We start from the raw sequence: 12441 nt of genomic DNA on the forward strand, positions 1-12441 counted from the left end.
ACCCCACCCTAATAAAGGCACGGGAAAATGTGGTGAAAATAGATGGTGAGTTAGTGAACCCAGATAAGACTTGCACTTATCCTTACTTCACTATGGAAAGGGACCTGCTGTATCGAGTGGCTCAAAGGGCAGAAGAAACCATTGAGCAACTTGTAGTGCCCAAAGCTTACAGGAAGTTGGTGTTAGAATTGGCCCATGGGCACATTCTGGGAGGTCATCTGGGGACAGAAAAAAACAGAGAGAGGATATTGCAGAGATTCTATTGGCCTGGGGTCATGAAGGAAATAGAAAATTATTGTTCCTCCTGCCCTGTGTGTCAGAAGTCGGCACCTATGCCACATTTCCGCAACCCGCTGGTACCTCTTCCTATCATTGAGGTCCCCTTTGAAAGGATCGCAATGGATTTGGTAGGTCCGATAATGAAGTCCGCCAGGGGGCATCAGTACATTTTGGTTATATTGGACTATGCCACCCGTTATCCGGAAGCAATTCCTCTTCGAAATACCTCGGCCAAAACCATAGCCAAAGAGCTATCTCTTGTTTTTAGCAGCGTGGGTATTTGTAAGGAACTGCTTACGGACCAAGGTACACCCTTTATGTCCCGGGTTATGAAAGAATTATGCAAGTTGTACAAAGCGACGCAATTGCGTACATCTGTATATCACCCCCAAACAGATGGGTTGGTTGAAAGATTCAACAAAACCCTAAAACAAATGTTAAAGAAGGTGGTGGATAGAGATGGAAAGAATTGGGACTGTCTAATACCCTATCTGATGTTTGCCATTAGGGAGGTACCCCAATCCTCTACGGGTTTCTCACCCTTCGAGTTGCTCTATGGGAGACACCCAAGAGGGCTGCTGGATATCGCCAAGGACACTTGGGAAAATGAGAGTTCTCCTCACAGGAGCGTGATTGAGCATGTCGCCCTGATGCAAGATAGAATTGCAAAGGTAATGCCAATCGTAAAGGAACATTTGACCCAAGCGCAGTTAGCACAGCAGAGAGTGTACAACCGTGGGGCCAAGACCCGTACTTTTTCCCCGGGGGATAGGGTCTTGGTGCTAGTCCCTACGGTTGAAAGCAAATTTCTGGCCAAATGGCAAGGTCCATATGAAGTAATTGAAAAAATTAGTGAGGTGAACTACAGGGTTAGACAGCCAGGAAGGCGAAAGCCGGAGCAGATCTATCACGTCAATCTGCTGAAAGCCTGGAGGGATAGGGAATCCCTAGTCGCAGAGACTTTGTCACAAGCACAGCCTGATTGCTTAGTTCCTGAGGTTGGAATAGCAGACACCTTATCGAAAGCCCAACAACAGGGCTTCCGGGACAAACATCTGGCGTAGAGCATGACATTATCACCCCGCCAGGAGAAAGGGTAAAACTAAAACCTTATAGAATACCAGAGGCCCAACGGGAGGCAATACGTGGGGAGGTTCAAAGGATGCTGGAATTGGGTGTGATAGAGGAGTCCCAGAGTGACTGGTCCAGTCCTATCGTACTAGTGCCCAAACCTGATGGGAGCTGGCGGTTTTGTAACGATTTTCGACAATTGAATAAAGTTACAAAATTTGACACCTACCCCATGCCGCGTATAGATGAGTTGATTGACCGGCTGGGAACAGCCCGATATATGACAACTCTTGATCTCACCAAAGGGTATTGGCAAATTCCCCTGGCCGAGTCGGCCAAGGAGAAAACTGCGTTTGTAACCCCAGATGGGGCATTCCAATATAAGAGAATGCCGTTTGGGTTACAGAATGCACCGGCAACATTCCAGTGGAAAATGGATACGATTCTGAGGCCCCATCAGAAATATGCTGCAGCTTACCTGGATGATGTGATTATCCATAGCACAGACTGGGTCTCACATTTGCCAAAAGTACAAGCAGTCCTAGACTCTATCCGGGAAGCTGGGTTTACGGCCAATCCAAAGAAGTGTACCATTGGACAGGAGGAGGCCAAATATCTTGGGTACACTATTGGGAGGGGGGTGATAAAACCCCAAGTCAATAAAGTCAAGGCCATACAGAGTTGGCCACGTCCCAACAGCAAGAAACAGGTACGAGCCTTTCTGGGAATCGCTGGCTATTATCGACGATTCATTCCCCATTTTGCTACTCAGGCTGTGCCCCTCACCAACCTGACAAAAGGGAAAGAGTCGGTGATGGTTAAATGGTCCCCAGAAGCTGAAGAAGCATTTCAGTCCTTAAAAACAGCCTTATGTAGCCAGCCAGTGTTGTACTCACCAGACTTCTCTAAGGACTTCGTTGTACAAACTGATGCATCAGACGTTGGGTTAGGAGCAGTGTTATCCCAGGTCTGGAACGGGGAAGAGCACCCAGTCATTTACCTCAGCAGGAAGTTGAAGTCCCATGAGGTAAATTACGCCACGATTGAGAAGGAATGTTTAGCAGTGAAGTGGGCTCTAGATTCCCTTCGGTACTATCTGCTAGGTAGGCACTTTGACCTGGTGACTGATCACGCTCCTTTAAAGTGGATGGCTCAGAACAAGGAGACCAATAGAAGGGTAAATAGGCGGTTCCTGGCCCTACAAGAATTTAACTTTACAGTTAAGCATCGCCCTGGTGTTAAAATGGGGAATGTGGATGCTTTGTCTCGGATACATGCGTGTCTGAATGCTTGTGTTACAACCCCAAGGTTGAAACAAGAGGGGGGGGTATGTGGCAGCACGTAGGTAAAGTCACCTGGTTGTATCCAGGATGGGAAATATGTGTGCCCTAGATTCAGGCTTTATGCAGACTTTTACAATTAGAGGGGAAGAGTTAATGAACCCAGCTGAAGTAAGTGGGCTCATTAAGACCTCTACAAAAAACCCCAGCATGCTTAGGGAGATGCTCCATCCTGGAAACAGTTTTGTGTGTATAGACTGGGGAGTGTGATACCTGTTCTGTGCGGTGAGTTAACGCCTGTGTGGCAAACCTCTACAACAGAGACAGGGACTGGTGCAGCACAAGGCCGCACTCAGTTGTTAGACAGGGAATCTAAGTGTGTAATTAGAGGTCAAGCTGACCAGGATTTATTTTCATGTTTTATTTTTGTTTGGCTGTTATATGTTTCACTGCATGTAGCATAAATAAACCGCATCTTTTGTTTTTTTGCACCTACAACGCTGTCTGCTGTGCCTGATTTTGTGTTGTGAACCCATCCAGGGGGTCACACACACCCGCTGCCGAGTTAACCCCTCACAATATGTTCTGCTATACGTACAGATAGGACTCTTTTAGTCCTGAGTTGAACAGCAGGTTATGCATTGCCTAATGTCAAAATCATGTGCGTTAGCTGTGGATCTAATGGTCATGAGTCCTCTCATATGTGTGTTCACTTGCTTGCATGTTTTGCATCTGCGACAGGCATGAAAACCTTGTATGTGCCAAAACATACTTGTTTTTTTGGGGGGGTCTAACTCCTTTTTTACTATGCCATCGCCGAAAGATGGCGATTTTTGGTAAATTAACATAGGTTCTTTCGGCAATGATTTGGCAAGGACTCCTCGTGTTTTTCATCCCTAATTTTTTCTTTATCCTCCAAACATAGAAAAGAAGCCCACCTGTTGAATGTTTGCTTCCAAAGGTTCTGGTCTATAACCCTTATCCACAAACCTGTTTTTTAAAATGAATGCCTGTTCTTGGTAATCATTATCAAAGTTAGTTTCTCCTTATCCGTGTGAACTGCCTTTTAGGGATGTTCCGTAACCAGACGGGGTGATGGCCATTATGTATGGATAGATAACTGTTTCTGTCCAAAGATTTAAAATATACCTTAGTGACCAGCATGTTATCCCATCTGAAGACAGTCACATTAAGGTAATTAATCTGTTCATGACTGTACTGATAATCTAATTTGATGTAATTCGTGTTGTTATTCAAATGATTCATGTACTCAGTTAATGATTATTCTAGCTAGGGGACGTGGCCAGAACAGCATGTGAGAGGCAGCTTCCTCACAGAGCTCCCGCTTGTAACCCTGCATTGATCCTGTTCCCGGCATCCATACAAACTTTGAAAGCTATCAGCAGACTATGGAGCAGTGAGGGAACCCGCTGAGGTACCCGTGTGGCCAGAATCCATGATGGTTTTGAGGGGAAAAAGCAAAGAAGACGGACACCGCTCTGAAATCCAAGATGACCCGCTGGGGGTCCGCAGTAGCCCGCTAAAACTTCAAAACACACTGGTGGTGACCCCTCAAACAAAGACATAAGATTCTACACCCAAAAGTTGGCAGGCTCCCTGATTCTGGATGAGTCAACTGAGAGGGAGAGAGAGACTGGGGTGGAACTCACAGCACAGGGCAATATGGAAGACACTGTTCCAAGGTACACAAATCATAGCACCACAGCTACTCATGCAGAGGGGATAGAAGAGGACAGTGAGGAAGATGAGGAAGAAAGGGCACAACCCACACTGGCTGAGATCCTGAGGGCTGTCAATAAATGTACCACCTCAGTGAAAACCCTGCAGGAACGCTTTGGTGGCTTGAAAGAAGAAGTGTCCCTAATTAGGCAGAACATAAAAAAATCAGGGAAAGAACCACCGCTGCTGAAAGCAGAATCAGTGATGTGGAGGACACTCAACATAACACCAGAATGGTTACTGCGGTTGATCAACGTGCAGATGACCCTGAAAACAGAATGAGGAGAAACAGTATCAGAATAGTGGGTCTCCCTGAGAAGATTAAGGGTAGAGACCCCACTGAATTAATTGAAAAATGGCTACTCGAGGTGCTTGGAAAAGATGCGTTCCCACCCCTCTATGCGGTGGTGATGGCTCATAGGTTCCCGCTGAGACCACTTCCACCTGGGCACCCCCCCACCCTATCCTTGCGAGGTTATTACATTACAGGGATAGAGAAATTGTTCTGCGCCTAGCAAGGAAGAAGCAAGACATAAGATTTAACAGTACACGCATTTCATTTTACTCTGACTTTTCGTCTGATGTGCAGAAAAGAAGAGCCCGATTCACAGAGGTAAAGAAACGCCTACAAAAATCACAGGCGCCATACACTATGCTGTATCCGGAACTACTGTGTATCACTGCAGGAGGCCAGGCCAACTTTTTTGAACAAGCGACAGATGCCTTAGCCTGGCTGGACATGAATGAAGGTGTTTTTCACCCGACAAGAAGGGTGGCAGAAGAGGATTGATCTGCCCCAAAACTTCAGTGCTGAATGCCCCATTGCAGTCTGGAAAACATCCGGGATGCGGGCCTGGGATGGGAGACATTTAAGGCCTACCTTAGGGGGCTATTTATCAGAGAAATAAATGTGTTTAAAAAGAAGTGCACAGACTTCTTCGAACGCACAGATTGAGGGAGTTGAGAACCTGGTTCATGATTTGGAGATCCTATATGTAGCTGACCCTAGTGAGGAATGCAGAAATACCTGGCTGTCAACACAAGAGGCGCTGAATAGGCGTAACTCCTCTACGGCGGAGAGGAAGCGTTTCTTTAGCAAGCTTGCATTCTACAAGGAAGGGAAACATATCGGTCGCCTCCTGGCAAGACTACTAACTCCCTTAACAACATTATGGAAATTCTTAAATTAATCTACTGAGATCTATACCACTCTCTGCAAACTTACACTGAAGCCTCCCTCCAGGACTACCTTCAGGGAATAGAGCTGCTTGTATTGTCAGAAATGGACCGCCAGCTTCTTGAAAACTCCTTTGACGTTGGAGGAGCTTCAATTAGCGACCGCTATGTTCCCTAACTCCAAAGCGCCAGGTGAGGATGGTATACCTATGGAGGTATATAAAAACTATGGGGAATATTTGTCTATTCATCTAACCCTCTAGAATATGGTCAGAGATTGTTACCACTTTGAATGAAATATTCAGAGTGGCGATCAAGGGGGACCCCAGGGTATGTGTGTTGGGCCTGGATGAAGGAATAGGAGGATTAGCATGTATAAATAAAGCAATATTGAGGTGTATGCTTCAAGCAAGAAAATTGATAGCGCAGAGATGGCAAGCAAAAAACCCCCCTTCAGTAGCAGACTGGCAGCTGGTAATCACGGAAACAATATGGAAGGAAAGGGTAATATATCTAAGGAGAGGAAACTTTAAAAAATGTAAAAAGATGTGGAAACCCTGGTTGGATAGACTGAGATACCCAGTATGAGAGATTAGGAATATAGGTGAGGGGGAGAAGGGAGGGTGGAAGAAGGGAATGGTAAGGAATGGGAGGGGAGGATAGAGAAGAGGAAGGAAAAAAAAAGGAAAAAAAAAGAGGGAAGGAAGAACATCTGAGTAGTGAGAGGAAAAGGGGATCGATAGTAGAAGAATTAACGATACTTTATGGATAAGAATGTTTTTTAACCACCAGAGATCCGCGCTATAGCCCAATGACGGCTACAGCGCGGACCTGCTTTGCCGGGACTACGTCTATTGACGTTGTCCCATGCACGAGCGGCCTGCCCGCCCTGTGATCGGCGAGTCTATGAGACTCGCCTGATCATGGATCCGAGCAAGGGGTCTATCCCGACCCCTTACCACGTGATCAGCTGTCAGCCAATGACAGCTGATCATGTGACAAAACAGAGCCGATAATCGGCTATTTTTCCTCCCCGCGCTAACAGCGCGAGGAGAGAAAAAAGAAAGCCGATCACCGGCGGCCATGATCGGGACATCTGTCCCGATCACGGCCAACTTATCAGTGCCCACCTGCCCCCTGTCAGTACCAGCCAGTTATTAATAATAGTGCCACCCAGCAGTGCCACCCATCAGTGCCCCTAGTGCCATACATCAGTGCTGTACATCAGTGCCCACAGTGCCATACATCAGTGCCCACAGCGCCATACATCAGTACCCACAGTGCCACCTATCAGTGCCCACAATCTGCCTCAACAACAGTGCTGCACCTCAGTGCCACATATCCCTGCCCATCAGTGTCATCTACCAGTGCCCATCAGTGCCCATCAGTGCCGCCCATCAGTGCCCAGCAGTGTCACCTATCAGAGCCACCTATCAGTGCCACCTATCAGTGCCCATCAGTCCCATCTATCAGTGGTACCGATCAGTGCCCCTTAGTGCCACCCATCCGTGACACCCATCAGTGCCACCTATCAGTGCCATCTCATCTGTGCCCATCTTTGCCCATCAGTGCCGCCTTATCTGTGCCCATCAGTACTGCCTTATCTGTGCCTATCGGTGCCACCTTATCTGTGCCTATTAGTGTCGCCTTAACTGTGCCTATCAGTGCCCACCAGTGCAGCCTATCAGTGCCCACCAGTGCCGCCTATCAGTGCCCACCAGTGCCGCCTCATCAGCGCATTTCAATGAAGGAGAAAAATGACCTGTTTGCAAAATTTTATAACAAACTATTAAACATGATTTTTTATTTTTTTTTATTTTGCATCTTTTTTTGTTTGTTTAGCAAAAAATAAAACTCCCAGCTGTAATTAAATACCACCAAAAGAAAGCTCTATTTGTGGGAAAAAAATGATAAAAATTTCATTTGGGTACAGTGTTGTATGACCAATTGTCATTCAAAGTGCATCAGCGCTGAAAGCTGAAAATTGATCTGGGCAGGAGGGGGGTTTAAGTGCCCAGTAAGCAAGTGGTTAAAGGCCTACCCTGTTATATAGAAATGTTTTACTTGATAGGGTGAAATAAGTGGATGTATTTTTCACAGAGAATGTTTCTTTTTTTTATATTATGTAAACTATTGAAGAAAATAAATAAAGATTATGAAATAAAAAAAAAAAATACTTACCGTAATTTTCCTTTCCTGATGGACTCCATGGCAGCAACGTGTGGGTTAAGTCCCGCCTCCACTACCCTATAGGACACTACTCCCATAAATCTTTGCTCCCTGCCCATGGCCGTGTTCGATAACTAGCCTACTCCAGCCATTTTGGGAGGGAACTCCTGCTGCCATGGAGTCCATCAGGAAAGGAAAATTACGGTAAGTATTTTGATAGGAATTTTCCGTTTTCCTGACAGACTCCATGGCAGCAACGTGTGGGAAATAACTCGCCAAACACACTCGGGGGGGCAAAAAATGCTGAACAAAAAATTTATTTAACACTGTCCACCGACAGCACCTTTAAGCCAAAATCAACAGAAGATAGACTGGCAGGTTCAACACAATAGTGAGCCATAAATGTATGAATGGATGACCAAGAGGCAGCCCTGCAGATAACCTCAGGAGCCACATGACGTGAAGCTGCCCAAGAAGTAGAGAGACTTCTCGTGGAATGCGCCGTAACCGCCTCAGGAGGAGCCAAGCCCTTCTCATTATAAGCCCACTGGATCGCCTGAACCACCCACGTGGAGATGGATCTGACCGAAGCCCTAAGGCCTTTGCTTTTACCATGAAAAAGAACAAAAAGATAATCTGATTGCCGGAAAGAAGCTGTCGCCTCCAGGTATCATTTCAAGATAACTCCCATGTCGAGAGGATGAAGATCCTGATTCCCAGCCGAATGAAAGGTAGGAAGGGTAATGTCCTGATTTTCGTGAAAGACTGAGGTAACCTTTGGGTTCGAACCCAGCATTGGCACTAGGACCACTCTGTCAGGGAAGAATGTGAGGAAAGGTTCCTTTGACCCTAAAGACTGAATCTCAGAGACTCTTTTTGCTGAGGATATGGCCACCAAAAAAGATGTCATTAGGGACAATTCTTTGACTGAAAGTGTTCTGTCCAGATGAGAGAAGAAGTCGAGAACTAGCGGTAAATCCCACTTGGGGAACCTAGGTTTCCTCTGTGGTCTAAGTCTAATCGCTCCTTTAAAAAATTGCTGAACCAATGGATGTTTAGCCCAGGATACTCCAGAAAAGGCAGAGATTGCCGAGACTTGCACACGAAGAGCGCTGACAGATAGGGGAATGTCCAGTCCGGACTGTAAGAAACCGAGAACATCCTGAACCGTCAAATTACCACTGGAGCAAGACCTGGAAGACAAGTGACTTGTGAATCTAGACCAAATCCTCTCATATACCTGGTTGGTACTTTTCCTCCTTGCACTCATGAGAGTAGGAATGGCCTCCTTTGGGCAACCCAGAGCCTCTAACCTTCCCCTCTCAAAAACCAGACCCTCAGACATAGGTGGGCTGGACAGGGATGGAGCTTCGAGCCCTGGGATAGAAGATCGGGTCTGAGAGGTAAGGGAATTTTGGATCTCTGACACTGAGGAGCATTAGAAGCGGAAACCATGGCCTGTTGGGCCAATAAGGTATTACAGCTATCACCTCTACTGCTTCTGTTTTGAGTCTCCGCAGGAACTGCAGAATAATAGGAGTTGGAGGAAAGGCGTAAGCTTTGTTGAACCACCATCGATCCGTCAGCGCATCCACTCCGTAGGCCTGAGGATCCCGAAACCTGGAATGATACCTCGCCAGTTTCTTGTTGCAAGGGGAAGCAAATAGGTTGACCTCTGGGGAGAACCACAACGTTAGAATCCACCTGAAAACTTCTTCGTGAAGGGACCATTCGTTGTTGTCCAGATTGACCCGAGACAGAAAATCCGCTTGGACGTTCTGCGTTCCTGGAACATAAGTTGCTGTAATGTTGACCAGGTTCTTCTGAGCCCAAGACATGATTGGCTCTACCTCCTGAAGAAGGGACAGACTCCGAGTACCTCCTTATCTCCTTATATATGCCACTGCTGTAGTGTTGTCTAGTCTGAGTAGGACCGAGGTTCCTAAGACCAGATGCCGAAAAGGCTAGGAGCGCCTGGAAGGCTGCCCTCAATTCTAGAATATTCGACACCATCCTCCTGGAAGGAAAGTCCCAGGTGCCCTGTGCTACTTCCGTCAAACAGTGGGCTGGCATCCGAAGTTATTGTCACCCATGAGATGGGGAGAATGGAATGGCAATTGAATAGGTTCTCCTTCCGAAGCCACCAGAGCAGAGAGATTCTCATTGAAGATGTGATCCGGATAGGTTGCATCTTGTTGCCCAGCCATTGGTGAAGAAACCCCTTTTGGAACGGTCTCATCTTCCATTGGGCCCACTTCACCATTGGAATCGTGGCCACCATGGTGCCAATAATCCTCAGGCACTGAAGAGCCGGAAGATGGGAGGCTGAGAGGGCCGGACGAATTCTGTCTCGAAATTACCACTACTTTCTCTTCGGGTAAAGAGATGGTACCCCTCACTGTGTTGAAGAGTGCACCTAGGAACACAAGAGACTGGGAGGGAATTAACTGACTCTTTTCTAGATTCAGGATCCAACCGAACTCTTGAAGAGTGGAGATAACCTGACCCTTGTGCAGTAACAGACGGTCTCTGTCCTGGGCTAGCAGCAGAAGATCGTCCAAATAGTGGTAAAGACGAATTCCCTTGGTTCTCAATAGAGCCACTACGGCCAACAACACCTTTGAGAACACTCGGGGGGACGTTGAAAGTCCGAACGGGAGACACACGAACTGGAGATGTAGTTTTCCTACTGAAAATCGCAGAAACTGCTGAAAATCTTCTGCCACAGGGACATGAAAGTAAGCGTCTTTTAGGTCTATTGAAATCATCCAGTCTCCTGACTGGACTGACTGTTGTATTGTAGACAAGGTTTCCATCTTGAACCTTTCCTTCTTGATAAAACGATTCAGATGTGTAAGGTCTATAACTGGTCTCCAAGAACCGTTTTTCTTCTGGACCATAAAAAGAGGGGAATAAATTCCTCTCCCTCGTTGATCGTCTGGCACGGGTACGGCAGCGCCTTGAGCCAATAAAGATTTCACGTAGGCCAACAAGATCTGCCTTTTTTCTTCTGTGGCTGGAAATGAAGTGGGAACATACTTTAGTCTTGGGGACCTGCAGAAGGTCCAAGAATGGCCTGAAGAGACCGTTCTGACGGTCCAGAGGTCCCGGATTGAGGCCGCCCAGACATGCCGAAAATGTAGAAGACGAGCCCCCACCTGGCCTATCTGAGCGGGCCCAATCTCAAAAAGATTTGGTTGGTTCCCTCTCTCCTGACGCACTGCTCTTGGCGGATTTCTTAAAGGATGACTGCCTTGATTTCCATGATCTGGAATATTCCCGACCCGGTTTATAGCTACGGGCCTCCCTGGCCTGCTCTTGATACTGCTTTTTAGGAAAAAATCTCCTCTGGCTTTTTAAGCGTCTATCCTGGGGAAGAAACCCCGACTTACCACCAGTGGCCCGGGTTATGGCATTATCCAATTTATTCCCAAAAAGAGAAGAACCCTCGAAGGGGATACGGCACCACACCTGTTTAGATGCTGGATCAGCCAGCCAGGGACGAAGCCAAAGGGCCCGTTTGGCGGTTACAGCTGAAAGCATGACCCGGGACACTAGGCGGATGATGTCAATCGAAGCCTCCCCCAGAAAAGCCGATGCAAGCCGCAACTCCTGGATAGGAGAGTTTTTAGCGACTTCATCCGAAATGTTTCTGAGAGTATCATCCACACCGTCCGTCCAGACTTCCATGGCTTTGGACATTGCCGCTAAAGCCAATGCTGGCTTGCATGCCATACCAGCAGTGAGGTAGACTCTCTTTAAATCGGAATCAATCCGCCTATCTAAGGCATCCTTGAATGAAACTGTATCCTCCAATGGAAGGGTCACATGTTTTACTAATCTCATCACCGCTGCATCCACGAGTGGAGCGGATTCCAGATACTTGACCTCATCCTCCTTAAAGGGATATAACCTTAGGACTTTTGAGAGCATACTATTCTTTTTCTCAACTTTACTCCATTCATCCGTGATGACCTCACCAAGTTCAGACAGGAATGGAAAGTTAAGACGCTCCCTTTTAAGTTGCTTGAAATACTTCCTTTGTTTGGAAGGATTAGCCACCTCATCTTCCCAGTTCAAAGCCTCTCTGATGGCCTTCACCAAGGGAGAAAGTAAGGCAAAGTCAAACCCCACACAGGGGCTATCTTCCTCAGATTCACTGTCTGAAGCAGCAGCTGAATGGTGGCTTATTAAAGAGGACTCCCAAAGCTCTTGAGCATGCGAATCCCTGACTGGTGACTGAGGTGATTCTGACTGAGGCACAGGGGTCTGATTGGCCCCGATCCCCTTGAGGGATTCTTTCACCACTTTTTCCACAAGGGATCTTAGTTGCTGGTCCGTACCCCCTCTCTCACTAGAGGCTTTGGAAAAGCAGAGGTCACACAGGGATTTCCCAATAGGAACTTGCGATCTGCATCCCCAGCAAGTATTAATAACAGAGTGGCTGGAATGAGCCCTGGAGGAGCGAGATCGATCCTCGCTACGGCGCCCAGATCTTGAGGGTGAGTCGTGATGTTTAGACTTAGAATATGAGTGCCGGTGGTAAGACTTAGAAGAATTGCTTCCTCTGTGCATTGAGCTGCGTTGCTGTGCTGATCTAGATGGGCTAAGACAGAGATAGAAGAGACATACAGATAAGGAAAGATAACACACTGACTAATACCGGACCACTCCCCCCCCCCTTACTTCCTCCCCAGACAGTACCTATTATGAGAGGGCTGGCCAC

This window comes from Lithobates pipiens, unplaced genomic scaffold, assembly GCF_037356315.1.
Source record: "Lithobates pipiens isolate NorthernLeopardFrog02 unplaced genomic scaffold, aLitPip1_a1.2 Scaffold_13, whole genome shotgun sequence".
Classification (NCBI taxonomy): Eukaryota; Metazoa; Chordata; class Amphibia; order Anura; family Ranidae; genus Lithobates; species Lithobates pipiens.